Raw genomic sequence first — 19,629 nt, forward strand, 5'->3', positions numbered from 1 at the left:
GTGCTTGTGAAGGGTCGCTAGCTGTCTGAGTTATTGTAGGCAGTGCTGGGAATGTTGGATTCCCTGGGTTGTGATTTTCCTTCTAATACTCTCTGTAAGGCTGGATTTGTAGCTACGTATCGTTTAAATTTGTTTTTATCCTGGAATATTTTGTTTTCTCCATTGATAGTGAATGATAGCTTGGCTGGGTATAGTAGTCCTGGCTTGCATCCATGGTCTCTGAGTTTCTGCAGTACCTCTATCCAGGACCTTCTGGCTTTCATGGTTTCCATAAAAATATGGAACGCTTCACAAATTTGCGTGTCATCCTTGTGCAGGGGCCATGCTAATCTTCTCTGTATTGTTCCAATTTTAGTATATGTGCTGCCAAAGCGAGCACTATTGTTTCTCTTATGTTCAATTGTTTCCTCCCACACTACCAAATTTACTTTCCCCAATCTCATTACTCATGTACTTTATTTTTGTTTTTTTTAATTGATATTTACTGAGCTCGACATTTTTCTCTGATCCCCTCCCTGTCTCTCTCCTCACCACTTCAATCCTCCCCCAAGATCCCCATGCTCCCAATTTACTTAGGAAATCTTGTCTTTTTCTACTTTCTACTTCTGATGTAGATTATATCTATGTAAGTTTCTCTTAGTGTCCACATTGTTGTCTAAGTTCTCTGGGATTGTGGTTTGTAGGTTGGGTTTCTTTGCTTTATGTTTAAAAACCACCTATGAGTGAGTACAGGTGATAATTGTCTTTCTGTGTCTGGGTTACCTCACTCAAATTAATGTTTTCTAGTTCCATCCATTTTCTTGCAAAATTCAAATTGTCCTTTTTTTCTGCTGTGTAGTATTCCATTTTGTAAATGTACCACATTTTTCTCATCTATTCTTTGATCAAGGGGCATTTAGGTTGTTTCCAGGTTCTGGCTATGACAAATAAAGCTGCTGTGAACATAGTTGAATGCATGTCCTTGTGGCATGATTGAGCACCCTTTGAATATATACCCAAAAGTGGTATTACTGGGTCTTGAGGAAGGTTGTTTCCTAATTTTTTTGAGAAATTGCCACAGTGACATCCAAAGGAGTTGTACCAGTTTACATTTCTACCAGTATTGCAGAAGGGTTGCCTTTCCCCCACAACCTCTCCAGCATAAGTTGTCATCAGTGTTTTTGATCTTGGCCATTCTTACAGGTTTAAGATGGAATCTCAGAGTTGTTTTGATTTGCATTTCTTTGATGACTATGGATGTTAAACATTTCATTAAGTGTCTATCAGCCATTTTAGATGCCTCTTCATGTACTTTAAAAATACAGTGATTTATCATTGTCTGAAGCAAACCTCGAACTTGTGGAATATGAAAGTGCTAGGCTCCTGTTGGCCCACATATTAATTCTTTCATCACGGGCACATGGTCACAACAAAGAGAGAGATTTTTGAGGGCACGGTGACAGTCATTTATCCCACGTTGCTGAGGGCACAGGCAAACTTACCCTCTTCGTGTTTGCCTCTGATACTTAGCAGGCCCAACAGCAAAGGCCCATTTTCTGGTTCCAGCATCCATTTTGGAACACGCCAGGGACAGTCACATGTGTAGATATAATTTATATATGTATATAAGTTGCTATTTCATCTCTATAACCACTATTTTTCTCCCAGAAAAGAATGTTTTTGTTTGTTTGTTTGTTTTTAAAGATTCTTAAAGCTAGAACATAAACTCCTTTCTTTCAAATATAGAATTTGTCACAAACGTTAAACTCTTACCTCCCGGAACTTTTCCCTTCTCAAGCTTGTATGTGGCTTATATTGTGCTTGCTCCAGTGTGAGACACATTCTCTAAATAATTCATCCTTTCTCATTCTCATTCACAGCCACTCCTTGGCTCTTTGAATTTCTGCTTGGCCCTATACTCCTATTTCCTGGGTTAGTCTTATTTATATGCCTCCTGCTGTGAAAATTGATAACTTTCCTCTTTGAGGAGCAGTGAGCACTTATCACCCCGCCAAAGAGTCTTTTCCATTGCACCCTCAATTTTACAAAACTACACCCATTAAAAATCTGTTGTCTTCTTAGGGCAGCCCCATAGATCTTTTTCATGCCCGTTTTCTATTACAGAGCCAGGAGTAGAAAGTAGGTATCTAGCAATAGCTGGATCATACAAAGGAAAGGAAGGGTTTTTTTTTTTTTTTTTTTTTTTGTCTCATTCGTCATAGAAATGCCACATGGCATTTCATCGGCAGTATGCCTCTCCACATACTCTTGATTTATGAGAAATGATTGCTGGTAGTGCTGTAATAACTGCAGGTAATTGTATAAATCCTGGTGCTGAAATCACTGGGCTGGAAACTTAAGCATATCCAAATAGTTTAAGTGATCCATTGCTCACACACTCGGTCTGAAATTTTGCTTTCTTGGGCCTTATATATCTTGTTTGGGCTTTCTTATAAGAGTTGACAGTTTGGGTAATGTCGGAAGGAAAGAGAAAATTAGAAGTTACTGCCATTTTAGGGCCATCTGCTGTTATATTTCTCTTTTCCAGTTACTGAAGAAGGAGGTTTTACATTTTATGTTGGTAATACTTCCCTATGCCTTTTTAGCAAACTCCTCCTTTCTTTGTAATATGTTGTCTACCTTTGATTTGGTTCTACGAGCATGCTTCTGTATTCCTATTTTGAATGAAAATTTAAGAATCTTCAATGTTCTTAGTTGTCAGTTCTGATAGGAATATAGACTTCAGTTGGGTGCTTAAGAATTAGTTTAGAAATGTAGGCCAGGCAATTGAAAATCTTTTTTTCTTTTTTTTTTTTAAGTTGGGTTTTCTTGCATCTTATTTTCCAAAGATTTAAAACACAGATTGGGGTGCAGAAAGCTATTACTGCAAAAATATTTTTCAGTGAAATCTTTTGTTTTTCATGTATGTTGGATTCTTATTTTACAAAAATGACCAAAATTTCACAGCAAAAAATAACTCTAGTTTCCCTGAGACCAATGACATCTGCAATATTCGATTTCATAATTATGGGTCCTATTTCATTTTTTCAGAATTTGATTTTTATGAGAAAATTAGAAATCATTTATGCTAAAATATTTATTTCATATTCTGTTTTTACATACCCTATCTTTTATACAGTAAAATACACAGACGCAATTCCACCTACATTATTTTCCTTGTAGTTTATTTGTCTAAATTGTACTTCTGTCGTAGGTCTCTACCAACAGCATCCTATCTTCTTCCATCGTAATACATCCTGTAGTCCAATGGACATTCCCTATAGAAGAAACTTGCCTCGGAATATGAGGGACTTTGAACCAGAAAAGGTCATCCTTAGAGAACTTCAAGAGTCAGTCAAGCAACTGAGAGCTCCATCAGTTAAAACTAGAAAATAGTAAAATGTTTGCCCAGGGAAAAAAATTAAGAAATGCTAACTTATTGTAACTATTCAGTAAGTACTGGAAGAGAGACATAAGAGAACTGTTGAACAAACTGTTGGTAGGGGTTTAATATAAGAGCTAACAGCATATGGACAGCACCAATGACTATGAGAATTTTAATAAAAAGTAGCAGTGAAAGTAGAAAAAAATAAAGTCTAATTAAAGGACTTTGGTGGATGATTGTCTGTGAGCGGAAAAGAGCTGTGAGACAAGTCAGAACAGTCATTTGGAAGTTCTCAAGTTTCAGGACATAGCTCAGTTAGTCGAATGTTTGGCCAGAAAAAACAAATGATTGGCTTCATCTCCATCACGGCACAGACCAGAGGTGGAGGCATAGGATTCACATGACAACATTCCAGGCCAGAGTAGTGGAGCAAAGAGTTCTGGGTCTGGGTCCAGAATTTAGCTAAGTGGTAGAGCTCTAGACCAACAAATGCAAGGCCCTGGGTTCAGTTCCCAGTTCTAAAGAACAGGGTTATATCCAGGCAAGCAATGGATTATTACATTTGTAACATTTCCAGAATGCTGACACACGCCTTTATTGTAAGAGGCAGGAAGATCTCTATGTTCCACACCATTAAATAAAAAGCCCTGCCTCTTCCCTTGAAACAAACATGAAACAAGAGATAAAGGAACCCATCATCTCTGGTTATTATCAACTTTTAGCATCCTCTTCTAAAAAGGTCCCTGGCCCTCGCGATGAGATACAGAATCCTGATTCAGGACTGAGCCCTCTGTAGTCTTTTGTTCTTTGCATGTTGACCATATTTGGGGGGGGGGTGGTCTCTGTGTTAATTGCTTTCTATTACAAGAAGAAGCTAGAGAATCGTTTGCTTTCCAGTGGATATCAGTTAAAACAGAGACTCACAGCTGGTCAAAGTATAGAGAGTAGTGGCGTGGTGGTCAGCTTTAAATGGAACATCTTTTTTTTTGTCACTTTATCTCTTTTTTTTTTTTAGATAGAAGTAGTTTAATCTTTATTAGTATCACAGTAGAATGGTTTCTACAGAAAGTTCTCACTTATAAATTCTTCAGCAGATATTCAGTGTTACTCAAGGTCACATTGCTAAGCCTATCAGATTTTTTTTTATTAATTTATAAAGCACTTTTGAATTCATAGTGATTATAACGGCATAATCAAGACCTGTGCAATCTCTAGCCAAACAAAAATCACAACATGGGGGTGGAGGGTAGATAAATAATCCCACCACTGTCTGAGGAAGTATTAGCATTTGATGGCTGCTGACTTTATTCTTGCTGTTTGATTGTTTATTTGTTTGTTTGCTTGTTTGATGATATGTGGGGGCTCCTCTTTTCCTCTGGGCCTGTTGGCAAATGGGGCCAACAGAAAGTTTTGGCAGCCCATGGGCACAAACAGAGGCATCCCTCGGGAAGACAGATTTTGGTGACTCAGTTCAATTTTATTTCAGGGTATAAGGAACATAAAAGACTGGGGAGTCTGGGGACAAAATTTAGCTTGTAATAAGTGTCATGTTCCTATCACAAGGCTAAGTATGTGGCAGTAGGTTCCTAGAGCAGAGCTCTTAGAACAAGTCTCCTTAACAAGGATCTGTGCCAAGGGTCAAGCTAAAGATGAATTGGGCATCTGATTTAGAGACGTTTTTCAGATAAGGTCAGTCCACCATGCCCAGGGTCATCCTCCAGATAAGGACAGGGAGAAGGCAGGAAGATGTGCTGGGGGAAGGGAGCTCCATTTTGAGCTTCTTGGGATAAGCTGCCAGGTCATGGGGAGGCTACAATAAAAAAGAAGAGAAAAAAAAAAGAAACAAGAGACAAAAAATTCTAGCTCATTTTCAACAATCTGTTTAGTTGAAGTCCATCTTGGTCTATATGACACTCCATGTCCAAAAACAAATTAACCAAAATAACAAAACATATTCAGGAAGTTATTTTTCAAGGTCTATAAGACTTATGTCACAATGACGGCAGTTTTTCTAATCCTTGTTATATTGTCTCTGACTATTAAAACAAAAACTTATTAAATTCTTCATTGCATAAAAATATTAGAAAGAGGGATGATTAGAATAATACAAATTTGAGGAAAGTGCAGAGTGGCATAAAATATGGTATGGAATTATTAAAATTTTAAGAATACTTAGAGAAACTAAATCTAAACCTGGAAGTCTTGTCTTTAAAATAAATAGTAATTGTCATATAGCTTTTAGTTATAAATTACATTAGTTATCACTGAGTAAATAATTTGAAAGTTTTCTAAGTTCACATCTATATAATAACATTTTAGAAGTTTCCATAGTAAGAGTATGCATGCAGAGAAAAATATGTAGGCAAATGTATGTTATGCCAAATTATCCCAAATTAGTATACACAATTATTGGCACCCAGCTCAAAAAAAACGTTAGGAGACACCAGGGCATCCTTTAAAATAATGCTTCAGCATCTTTTTCTTTTTGTTTTGCTTTTCAACACAGGGTTTCTCTGTATAATAACCCCAGCTGTCCTTGTAGCTCTTGTAGATCAGACTGTCATCAAACACACAAAATTCTGCCTGGCTCTGCCTCTGTACTGTTGGGATTAAAGACATGCGCCACCACCACCTGGCTATACTTCAGCATCTTTTAATAAATACTGTCACATTTCTTTCCTTTCTATAACATGTATTTCATGTATACAAGTATTTTTCCTGAATGTGAATCTGTGCATCACATGTGTGACCAAGTAGGCTAGAAGAGGTTTCTGGATCCACTTAATCTGGAGTTACAAATGACTGTTAGTCACCATGTGGTGCTGGAATCGAACCTGGGTCTTTGGAAGAGCAAAGTGCTCTTAACCACTAACTCATCTCTCTAGCTTAGGTTGGCACATTTCTACAAGTACCAAAACAGTGTCTTATATCAAGATTTGCTTTCCTTATTTTCTTTACAAAATGAAGCCATTTTTTGTTTCATTTACCATGCTAAACATGAACTTCCTCAATATTTCTTGATGTCCTTTGTAATTTCAATAAAATTTAAAGTTAAAACAGTGAAAATGTAAAAACTAGAGGGCGGTGAACATTAAAGCAGAGAATCAGTCAAAAAAAAATCATTCACAGTTGTGTGTAGACACATGTAGCCTTTTGTGTATTCCTAAAGTAAGGTCTATGGTAGTCTAAGGTAGACTTTATGTCTACGTCTCTGACCTAGAACTGCATGAGCTATAATCACTCTCCTCAAGTGCCTTGTCATAGTGGGTCACACAGCACATTCTGATTGTACTGGAATTTGTAAGGGAAAAACTGGAGGTTATTCCCATTCTTTCTCTTCCTAAGAGTGGTGTTTGATTCATGGGTGTGGTTCATGTTCAGGGCTGGATCAGTTCCACAGAGCTTCAGCTAAATATTCTCCACATTTTCTGAGCAGTGACTGAGTACAAGGAAGACTGGAAGAACCAATGGGCTTGTGTTTCACAGACCTGGCCAGATTCCTCACCTTAGCATTCTGACACTAGCTATAGATATATGCTTGTCACAGCGATAAAGAATAACAACCTCTGTGCATGTTAAGCCCCAGCAGAGAAGGTATTTTAGAATTTGAGTAATTGATGTTTATTTTCGTTTTCTTTACTCTGGCCTAATTTCATGATCCACTGCCTGCCTTTACTTATTGACTCCTCTCCCCATTCTTAGGGTAGAATTGATGCAGAAGTCATAGTAATACATAAATTTAAGAAATGTTCCGTGATTTTCAGAATGTTATCTCACCATATAAGACCGGGGGGGGGGGAGTTCAAAATACTGAAAAGTCCATTTAGGAGCAGAAAGAAGTCTCAGCAGGTAAAATTATTAACTATGCAAACCCAATGATCTGAGTCTCATCCATAGAACTCATATATAAGTGGAAGGAAATAATTTATTCTACAAACTTGTCCTTTGACCTCACACACAATCCATGGCAAGCAGACACCAGCACATATATCATGTACACACACTCATACACACAATAATATTAACTAAAATAAAATTTAAATATTATATTCATTATCCTTAAATTAACAAACATACTGTCTTTGATTCTAGTCCTATTTATCATCCTATTATAGATATGGATGACTGGGAATGCTTTCTGGGCTGCCACTGCCAACAATTCTAACCTGGAAGAAGCCAAAGTCAAAGCTTTCAGTCTGGCTCATGCATGGTAAATGCATGTTGTGTCTTACAATCAGAAAGTCAAAACATCAGAAACAAAGCTATGAGAAGTCAAAAATCATCTGATAATTGATTTTAACAATTATTTGAGGTAAGTCCCTCATAATAAGTCTCTATTTTTCATCTTTTCTAGTTCTGTATCTTTGATTTTTCAATATACCATTGTGGGGGCAATTAATTATCTCAAGTCCCCTTCAAATTCTGTTATAACAACATCATCAGAATAAACTTAAGTCAATTACATATATCAGATAACTTATTTTCAAATTATAAAATACTTAAGAGTTTAACAAAGAAAATCATACAAAGCACAATTAATTAAAAAGTTTGAGAAGAGAAAGTTGTGAACATTTAATTACTGTAAATATAAGATACTGACACACATATAAAAATATTTTGATTTTTTCTGACAAGTGCTAACACCTTTAATATGCAAAAGACATTTGTAAATAAATAGAAAATTTGAATATTATTTGACAAAATGATGAGACATAAAAGCTATCTTTGAAAATGTAAATTCCCTTTGTTTAACTCATAGGTAATACTTCAGGTTAACTTTTTTGCCAGTATTATGAAAAAATTCTACTAGGAGCCAAATAATTTACTGTAATAGTTTTGTAGGGAAAACATTTTAACTAGCTGACTTAACAGGACATATAGGAAATGGACTCAGTCAATTAATGTGTATTAGAGACTTACTGTGTATGTGTTATTGTGTGCGTGTGCATCCTTGTATTGGTGTGGGGCTAGCCATGAATTCTCAGAGGCCAGATGAGTGCATTTTGATACTTGGAGCCAGAGCTACAGGTACTTATAAACCATAGGAAGAGGCTGCTAGAATTCAAATACTGGTACTTACGATTGAGCTACAAGCAATTTAAACTGCTGAGCCATCTCCCTAGCCTCAATTAACACAGGTTTAGTGTGTAATTTTCACTAAATATGTAGCTATATGTCAGCTCAATAAATTTATTTTATTTTATTCATTTTTTTAAACAGAAAATGTCCACGTTCTGCTTTAAAGGATGAGGACTCAAGCAGGAAGCCCTATGCAGGGACCGACCATTCTTTTATTTTCCAACTACTATAGTCTCATTACTCTCCAAACATAGCTCTCGAAAAGATTCATTTGATAGTTTTATGTCTCTTTGGGATAGTTTCAAATATTTCATACACAAAACAAAAAAGAACATTATTGACAGAAAAGAGTGAAATCAAATCTTCATCATGGAAACTGGTATAGTTCGATTCACCTCTGCTAAATCATAGAAGAGATTAGTCATATTATTAATTTTGTTTACTGTTTTTCATTTTCTTATATATTGCAAAATACTCTTATAAAGTGATGATTTGAAAGAAAATGGCTATTAAAGGGGGTGGTACTATTAGAAGGTGTTGCCTGTTGGAGAATGTGTGATCTTGTTTGAGGAAGTATGTCACTGTGGAGGTGGATTCTGAGGTCTCATATATATATATTTAAAATACTGTCTAATATTTTAATTTACTCCTGGTTACCTACATATCAATATGTAATAGCTACCTCTCCAGTCCCATGTTTGTCTGTAAGCTGTCATTTCCACCAAGATGACAATGGATTGAATCTCTGAACTGTAAGCGAGCAATCACAACAAAACATTTTTTTAAAGAGTTGCCATGGTCATGGTGTCTCTTCACACCAATAAAAAGAATTTATGCTTTAGTTAGGGTTTCTGTTGCTGCTATGATACACCATGTACTAAAAACAAGTTGGGTAGTAAAGGGTTTACTTGGCTCTCACTTAAACATTGTTGTTCCTCGTTGAAGAAAGTGAGGACAAGAACCCAAACAGGGCAGAATCCCAGAATCAGGAGATGATGTAGCGGACCTGGAGAGAAATTGATTACTGGATTGTTTCCCTTGGCTATCTCAGTCTGCTTTCTTATAGAATCCAGGGTCACAAGCACAGGAATGGCACCACAAACCATTGGCTGGTTCTTCCCCCATTGAGCAGTAATCGAAAAAATGCCTTACAGATGAATCTCATGGAAGTATTTCCTCAACTTGGATCCTTCCTCTCTGATGACGCTAGCTTGTGTCAAGTTGACACACAAACCGGTGAGTACAACTGACTGTTGGTCAACTTGACATGCAAATGTATCATTATCAAGACACAGACCTTCTTTTTTTATCCCCAAGATCTTACATTAAAATTTAAAAAAATGGAAGTTTCATAGTTTTTATAAAATCAAACACATTAAAATTCCAGTATTTTAAAATATTCAATCTCTCTAAAAATCCAAAATCACTTTTAAAAGTTCAAGTCTTTTTCTGTGGGTTCCTTTAAAAATCAAAATGAAATACCTTCTTCAAGAAGGAAGAAACAGGGCACCATTTGTGGAATCTGAGAAATGTGGGCCCATTTCCACCTTGTCTGACGGTCAGAGAGTTTGTATGTTACTCAAATGATTAATAACTGTACTTGCATGACCCAACTCAGGATGTGAATGCTTGATTCTTTTAACATTACAAGAAAGTAACATTTTAACTTACAAGAATAGCTTGTAAGTCCATGCCATCCTGACAGGTGGTCAGGGATATACAAATGTACCTCTGCTCCTTCTTTTGTAACTATGTGGTCACCCGGGTAAGGGTGGTCTTCAGAATACATGATCTAGAGCAACTTTGCTACCTAGAAAAGAATGCTAATGATTTGGTGTCTCAGAGTGATAAAGTGATTGACTGTGTGAGTTTTCCTTTGTATCATGTTAATAAGCCTTTTATTTCCCTCCCCCTTTATGCTGGGTATTAAAGCTGTGGAAAATAAACACAGGCGGTTTCAGGACTTCAGTCACTGGAATGCCTTCCCGATACTTTCTATCTACTCTGTCCTGTTATTTTTTATGTGTCTTCATATTCATTACTATATTTCTAAAATTCCCACCTCCCTACCCTGGTAAGAAGTATTTTTGTTGATGCCAGTCATCGACAGCCATCATAATCTGAACCAAGCAAAATCAACTCCAACAGTATGAATAACTTAAAGTTCAATTATCTGGGATTCATTCATGCCTCTAGGAAACAGATTTGGTCCCACCTCTGTCTTCTACAGCACACACATCTCGTCTCCTAGGCTCTGACTGGCTCCACTCCACTACTGCTTGTATTCTTGGTGGTCATCCCATGGTACTGGCATCTCCAAAATTCTGGATCTTCTCCTGTAATTGTCCTGCACTTTCACCAATAGCCTGCCATAGGTTTCTTCATAGTGCCAAGCCTAAACTTCTTTGCATGACCCCTTCAGGTCTGGACCTTCAGCTGCCACTGAGGCTGCGCCTTCAGTTGCCAATGAGGCTACACCTTCAACAATGGCCTCTCCTGACCTCTCACAGTGACAAGTCTCTGCTGCTCTCCTTAATCCCTTCATGCTTTTAAAACCAGTAACACCTGGTGACTCTTTCATATTACCGAGTCTCACTGCCAGCATGAGGTACAACCTTGGCCACCTCTGGAACATAGTTTCTCTATGCTCTTAGAAAACACTTTCCATATTTCACCTTCATGATGCTGGTCTCTTCTTCATCACTTCTAAATTCTCAGCTCCAGCTGACCCATATCAAGTATCCCAGCAAGGCAAATTTTTTCTCTAGTCATTCTGATATCTTGTTAATCATGGCTGATTCTTCAGTCCCAGCTAAATAGAACCACAGGATCTTAATTCAAAATAACAAATGTTCGATCAGCACCACACAGGGAAGTAGATTTCCTAATAAGATGCCTTATGTGCTTCATGATATGAAAATTAGGAACTTGATTTTTGTGGTTAATGATACAAAATTATTAAATCATTGTGAAAACATAATTTTATAGAGTTTTGAATAATGCATATATGTACATTATATGAAGATAAATAAAGAGATAAAGGGAAAGAGAGAGAGGGCCGAGAGAGAATTAAAGAGAGACAGAGAGGGAGGGAAGAAGAGAGAAACAATACAATTTAAGATAATTTAAATAAAGGTCCTAGATAATGCTATAACGAAATGCATTGTTTGTTTGTGCTTGTGAGTACATAACATTTTAAAATATTTTTATATATATATGCAAAGAACATGATTCAAATTCCAAGAAGATTTTTGGGATTATAAATTAAAATATATAAAAACATAAAGACTAGTTTATTATGACTGAAAAATCAAATTGTTCTAACAACCTCTTCTAATAGTTCTAACAACCTCTTCTAATAATTTAAGTAGTTGTAAAGATTTTTTCAGTACTGCCTTTTTTTCTATTGAGATGTCATATGACATTTTGGGCTTTTATCCTGACAGAGAGGTTATCTCAAAAATTTGAGGTTAATTGCATTTTATTTGAGGCTCTTTATTACAACCACTTATATTGTTTATATGGTAGAATATGGTTACAGCAGAATGATGAAAAGGCAAGCTATTAGGGGATATCATTAAGAATAGGCCACCTGCAAAAAAAATTATATTTTAATGCAATTTTTCACAGATGGACAGAGCAACAGGTGCTTTTATTATAGTGCATTTGTGAAACTGGGAAAATGAAGCAATTAAAACCTTCATGAAACATTGAGGTTGACAATGTCAGATATGTGTATATTGCTGATGAAGATGCATTTTATTCTTAAGTTTGGATTTGTTTTAAGTGGACATTTGGCAATTGAGCTCATTTGCTATGAGGATAGATTAAAATATCTGCACATGTGTTCTTACTCCTGCATTCTATTTAGTGCACAGATATTAGCTGCTGCTGAAGTCCAGAACACTGCAATTATAAACTAAATGTCTAACAACATATTAAATATACTTTAAAAATAATTTTATTTATTTTGTCTTTGTACTTCACCATCATTTGTGTTTTTGTATTTATATTGATATGTCTTTAAGTATATAGTATCAGTAACTAGTACTTTAATATAGGTGTTTTAGTCTATGTTTTCAAAAAATAAAAGTTTAAATATAGTATCATTGTGTTTAATATTGTTATTGTTAATTGGTATTAAACCTAGTGCCTTGCAGATATTACTTGTCTTTTCAAATATTTTTATTCATATTATCTATGTGTGCTTGATAAAATTCTTTCTACACCAAGGAGCCACTGATATATTCATTTAGTTAAAAGAATTTATGAGTTTTTGAATTAGAAAGATATTTACAAATGAACTGGAATTGTATAGCTTATCTATATACATTTAAAACACTCAAATTGGTCATGCTAAATGATTTAGTAAAACAATAGCTCTTGAATATAAATTCTTTAATTCTGTCACTACCTTAGAATTGGTTCAAGTATGTGAGTGCAATTTTCCATTGTACTTTTTCATCTTAGAAAGACTAATTTTAATTCTCATCTTCTTTTAATTATTAAAGTTTATACAAGGATCAACTATTAAGTAATGTTACTATCACAATTACACTGCATTGTTCAACCTACTGAAAGATACTGTTTTTTCTATCCTAATTTGTCACAAAAACATTATATGCAGCATACAAATTTTCTCAGATGATAATAAACTTAAAACAGTTTCTCAAGACAGAAGCAAAGTGAAATATGCTTTTAGTAGAAATAACTCATAAATAAACTCTAGAAAGAAGCCTAAGTTGATTCAAGATTACTAATCAGCTATTTTCAAAGGAGCCACACATCCATAATAGGTATAAGACAAGATTTTTTACACATACACAACCGGCATATTTTCCCAGTCTTTCCAGTCTCGTGACATGATTCAGGCAAGAGGAGAGGAAATTTCATATACCACACTTGGACTAGTAGACAAGTATCTGAAATATTCTCTAGTGTGTTATGACAGTAAAGTCTTAGAAATGATAGGAGGCAGTCCTTTGTGAAAGGACAGCTAAAGTAACAAGTTTCAGTGATTAGGAAAGAAGACAAGAAAACAATAATCTTGTACTATGTTGCTAAATATTTTAATTACCACATTCACTGGTATGTATAAAGAATAATCAGTAGATTGATGAATTTTAGATTCATTATTTTAAAAATTATACTATATAAAGCATCAACGCAGAATAGGAACATTTTTTTTGAAAACATACTTTTCCATATAATTTCAGAAGTGTCCATGTGTATGAGTGGTTGCTAGAGATAGCGTCACCATTACCCTGACCCTGTAAAAACAATCACGGATAGAATTTTGCATGGTTTCCATCTAAGTACTGGGGCTGAAGAGATAGATGGCTCAGGAGCACTGGCGGCTCTTCCAAAGGTTGTGAGTTCCATTTTCAGTAACAACATCATGGTTCAGAACCATCTGTAATGAGATCTGGTGCCCTCTTCTGGCCTGCAGGTACACAAGTAGGCAGTACACTGGATACATAATAAATATATGAATAAATCTTCAGGAAAAAGAATTTTATGGCTCATAGATTTAAGGATTTTCATTTTAGAGATGGACTCTATCCATCTATCCAATCAGATGTTGTTTCTGGGCCAGTTAGCAGAGGCACATGATGGATATTATTTTGGTGAGGAACTTGTTGATATTATCCTAGATAGTATACATAAAAAGCAGACAGGACACCAGATGATGTATGATCCTCAAAAGTAAGCCCTCAGTTACCTGCTTTCTCAGTTAGTTCTGTCTCCCCAAATCGTGCCAATAACTGAGACCAGGTCTTCAGTATAATATCTTCTGGAAGGAAATGTCATATCTAAAACATAGTGGTAGAAATTTAAAAAAAATTAAAATGTTTCATGTAAATTTTAAATTTGGAGGCTTTATAAATAAAAAGTGGATGAAAATAAGCAAGTGTTTATGGCCATATTTAAAGTTAGTTCTATTCTTTATAAAGATGTTTTGATTATTACACAGGAAATAAGTTGAAAAACCTAAAATCATAGATATTATCTATTATTATTATTTAATATTTAATATTATTAATATTATATATTATTTCTAGATAAAGCATGAACTTGTAAATTTTGTCCTGGATGATTTGTTTCCGAATACATATATACTTTCCAACTTGTAGAGAACAGCAGTTATTTGTAGTAAATTTTTTGTTTAGCATACTGCTAAAGATAACTTTAGAAGTCTCTCCTACATTTCTTGTGATATATTGAGCTCTATATTTCAGATAGATTATAAATTACTTCTTTTCATCAAAATTTGGATCAATAAGCAATAGAAATGACTATTTCTCCCAAATCACATATGCACACACATACATAATATTCTATGACAAATGAATTAGAAATGTTCTAAAAATGAGACTATTTAATAAAAGAAAAAGCTAAGATATAGTTAATATTATTGTATTAGGGGTTTGAGTTTATATCATTACAAAAGGCACATTATTTCCAAATTTTAAAAGGCAAATTGCCTTTAGGTATATGTAACATGAGGGGCCAGCTTGTTGGGGTATCTGTCTCACCAGGTACCCCACAGCTGGCAAGCCCCAAATAAAATCACTCACAAGACTCCGTAAGATTATAAACTGATTGGCACATTAGCTCAGTCTTCTTATTAACTAATTCTTACATCTTCCGGTAACCCATAATTCTACTCTGTGTTAGCCATATGGCTTGGTACTTTTTTCAGCTGTCAGCTCACATGTTGCCTCTTCAGTGGTCTGGGTAGGAATGATGGAGGGAGCTTCCTGCTTCCTAGAATACTCCCAGTCTCTTTGCTCCACCTCTACTTCCTGTCTGGTTTTCCCGCCTACATTTCCTGCCTGGCCAATCAGCATTTATTTAAAATATGATTGACAGATTATAGACTATTCTCCTGCACCATGTATACCTGTATGCCAGAAAAGGACACCAGATCTGATTATAGGTGGTAGTGAGCCACCATGTGTTTGTTGGGAATTGAACTCACGAACTCAGGAAGAGTAACCACTCCTGTTGACTACTGAGCCCTAAAATAAAATGTATAGTTTAATAAAAATAATTTTAAAAGCCAAATTGAACTTAAAGGTTGATTATTTGTTTATCAACATTAGCAGCAGACATAATTATTGAAAATGTTTTTATAAAAATTATTTACCTGGAATACTAATCATTAAGAGGCCTGTGGTTTAAATAATAAGAGCAATAATGGTAGATATCGTTTTCCATAATGCTAGAGCTTGACCTCTGAACCTTGAATAAACTAGTCAAGTGCTCAATCTTGGATCTACATCCTTTTCTTTTAAAATAATTATTTTGAGACAAGAGCTTTCCAAGTTGTCTAAGCTGACTTTGAACTCACTGTATGGTACACCTACGTTCTGCCCTTGCAACCTACTACTTCAGCCTCCACAGTCCCTGAGATTACTGTTGTGTGTCACCACACAGCTTTGTTTTTCTTTTGTTTATCTTCACACTTATTTTTCTAACATACTAAACATGATTAGCTTATGTTATAGAATAAATTGGTATGTTGTATTCTTAAAAACTGGAATTCACTTAAATATATGATATAAAAACAATTTATATTATATTTGGTTTCTTTGAGGTTTTTGTTACTATATTCTATGAAATTAAATCATGAAAACTCTACATTTGGTTTAACACTCTTTAGCTCCCCATGGTAATCTGTTGACTTTGATACAGTTTCAAATAGTGTGCATTTGGATCTATGAAATTCATGGTAAAATGTCTAATTTATACATGTTCTGCAGAAGCAAAACTCATGGTAATGTTTATGATGTTACTTTATGACTTTTGAAATGAACCTCATGCTACGGTTTTGGGTAAGGATTTGATGCATGAAAAGAATTTATCCCCACCAAAAAAACAGCAAAAACACTCAAACGTTATACAGCTGAGTATCATGGAAGCAGCTTTATTTGCATCACATGCAGATGGAGTGAGTTATCTAAATTCGTGCTTTTTTACATGTGACTTTCAAAAAGTAAAAGTAAAATTGAGCTGCAAGTTTGCTAAGTTGTCACTTATTTTATGTATATTTTGTATGGTCATGACAATGTTACATACTCAGGAAATGAAAACTTATCTTCATTTTAGGTTATTTTATCTAATGACCTATGTGGCAAATAAACTTCATTTGTTTAGAATTAATCAGCATTTGGATAAGAATATCAGTCTTTATGCCAGACTAATGAAACATGTGGTAGCAATTAAGTACTTATTTCACATACTATAATGTTCCATCCAAAGATTAGATTTTGTGATAATACACATGTGTCCTATTCATAAAGTCCATTTCCTCACAAATAGTCTGCATTTTAGTTGTCTTTTATGCCAAAGAAATGTGACTTGGAAATATCTAATCTGTATCAATATAATTCTAGAATATTTTAAAATGAATTTCACTATTAAAAGAAAAAAGAATCTTAAATAAAAACTAAGAAGTCCTTGATTTTTGATTATTATAGATCATTTCCATTTCATAACATGCCTAAATTCTCTACCATATATTTTATTAGTGCTAAATTATTTTGGGTTTATTTACATGTTGCCGAGGCAAATTTATTATTCACTATAATTTTAAAAACAAATTATGTAAAAAAATACTTATTAATTTTTACAAAAATAATTAATTAATTAATTAATTTCATTGAGAAAACTGATCTTCTATACTTAAAGATGTTCCCAAGGTAATTGGATGGTAAAAACTGTCAAAATGCTCAAAGAGGTGACTATTGGAAATTTCACTGAGTTCAATCTAACACAAACTTCTTAAACAAATGTGTTTTGCTTTTTGGTTGCCAGTTTTGCTAATAAAAGTTCTATAATTGGATGATTAAATAAAATATATAGTTACGGTGAAAGGAAAGAACAGAATTCTATGCATTGTCCTCTAGAATCCTCATTTATATCGTGACATTTGCACACAAACACACACAGAGACACACAAGAGATAAATTATAACCTCAGCTTCATGACTTTGGGTATGTCTTTGCTACAAGTCTTGCTTATCTTGCCAAAGCAGTTCTTATCATCCTAAAATATAACTACAACATAAAAATAAATTCTGGGCAAAAAGTCAAATCTTTGATTTTCAAAATTTCAAATAAGCAATTTTCATACCAAGTCATTCATGTATTCTATGCTACAAAATATTAGAATCAGCATTGCTTTTGTTTTGTGTATTTCACTGTGTGTCAATGGTGACGCTAAAGACAAATAATGCTAGAATTCATTCGTTCACAATTGTGACGTCAATGTCATTCAGTTACTGGTCTCTCTATGATATGCAGAGGTAAGGTTGAGCTTTTGTCTTAAGCTGTCAAACCTGGTCTACAAATGCCATAACAGGACAGTATTAAGTTACAGACTTAAGTCCTCCTGCTGAAAGTGATATCTAGATAGCACCATGGGAAGTTGGGGTGCCTACTGAAGGTCCAATAACTGGTTCATAGATATGACACATTCTTGAATGCAAAGAGTTGTGTTCTCATTTGGTGGTAGAGACAAGCCACTTCAGTAGTAATGGATTAGTAAAGAACTTACCCTAGTCATAGAATTTACAAAATCTGCTGATTAAAGTCACCACAGTAAACATTAGTTTTCAAGCTCTTCATTTTGAAGAAGCAAACATCTATAAAGTATAAAACTCTAAGAGATTTGCTGCAATGGAAATTGCAAAGCTCAAATGATAAAAAAAATGTACAAATGATGGGTTTTAATATAATAATAAATTCCATTCTTATACTCAGGTTTGATATATCATGATATTTGCAAAATCAATTTTTTGTTATTCCATTGTATATTATTAACTCTCAAACACCTTAAATGTTCTTTGTAAAGTTTGAAACTGAACATACTAAATTTGTTCAAAAATTACTTATTATTATTGGTGAAGTAAACATAAATGTGTTATAGATTCCCAAATTCAAAAATAATGAAAAATCAAAATACTAAATTTTCATAAAATATTTTGTTTAACTCTGATTTGATACATATTGATTTTATATTTCTTTATATTTAATACTCATGCCCATATATAATTTTCAAATTGGGCAATATTTAATTAAAAAGCAATCAGAGTATGGGCCTTAAACTAGTCCATTAGGAAGCTATTATGACATTGATGGGTTATTGAAAGATTTAATGATGTTTTTGACTCTATCTCAGAAGGAAACAGAAAAGAAATTTCACTTATTTAATTGTGAAATACATTCATGGATCTTATCTTACTATCACTTTCAAAAATAAAAGAGAGGAAGCAAGGGAAGTTCTTTCTCATTTCTGAAAGGCTACCTGCAGTGGCATTTCATTTGCATTTTAATAAATAAGACTTGACTGAAGATCCAAAAAGTAAACTAATCACATCGGCCAGCTTTCCAGAACAGGCAGCAAAAACACACACCTTTAATCCCAGTAGTCTCACTAGCTTGCCATAGAAACCATGTGATATTGGTGCACACCCGTAATCCCAGAACTAGAGAGGATTATAAAACAGACAGCTCTCTGTCTCAATCTCAGTCTCATCCTGAGATTTGAGGAGTCAGGATCGCCATTTTAAGACTGAAATCAAGGAAAGACCCAGAGCCTGGTTGCTTTGCTTTTCTGGTTTTCTGGTTGAACCCCAATATCTATCTCTGAGTTTTTATTAATCAGCCTCAGCTATCTGTCAAGCTCTGTTTTCAACTGCTTAAGTGTTTTCAGAAGCTCAACCTCACCTTTTACAGAAAGAAAGGGGGATATCTATTATTGTTTTTACTATATTCAGAAACTTTCCTACTACTAACTAACCACTAAGTATGATCACTGTTTGTGCAGAAATTCCCTGTTCATTATTATTTATATTTTTTATTATAAATGTAAAGATACATATCACAACCTTCCTAATGTGAACCGTGCATTATGAAAATTGCACATGGTTTAGCATTTAAAAATTGACTTAAGTTCTGTGAGTGGCTTCCTGATCATTTTATTGCTCAAGTCTTTTAGTTTTTATATGGACTAAAACCAATATAACATATTTGATCATGTAAATTATTACTGATCTTATGAATTGTTTTGCATGTTCTAATATCTCTTCCAATTGATTGCACTTTCACTTTTTGGTATATTTTCTGTTAAGTCAAACAATAACCAAGTGATCTAAAACTTGGATCTACTACCAGGGTCAC

The 19,629-nt window shown here is 34.5% G+C and overlaps 1 non-coding gene across 1 annotated transcript; it reads right to left on the reverse strand.

The window, feature by feature from the left end:
• Window positions 1-272: 272 nt before the first annotated feature.
• On the reverse strand, window positions 273-379 carry LOC148120284 (U6 spliceosomal RNA). The gene has a single exon (XR_015734661.1). It is a non-coding gene; the product is annotated as a U6 spliceosomal RNA (small nuclear RNA).
• Between the last annotated feature and the right edge of the window lie 19,250 nt (window positions 380-19,629).

This window comes from Myodes glareolus, chromosome 12, assembly GCF_982192425.1.
Source record: "Myodes glareolus chromosome 12, mMyoGla1.1, whole genome shotgun sequence".
Taxonomy (NCBI): domain Eukaryota; kingdom Metazoa; phylum Chordata; class Mammalia; order Rodentia; family Cricetidae; genus Myodes; species Myodes glareolus.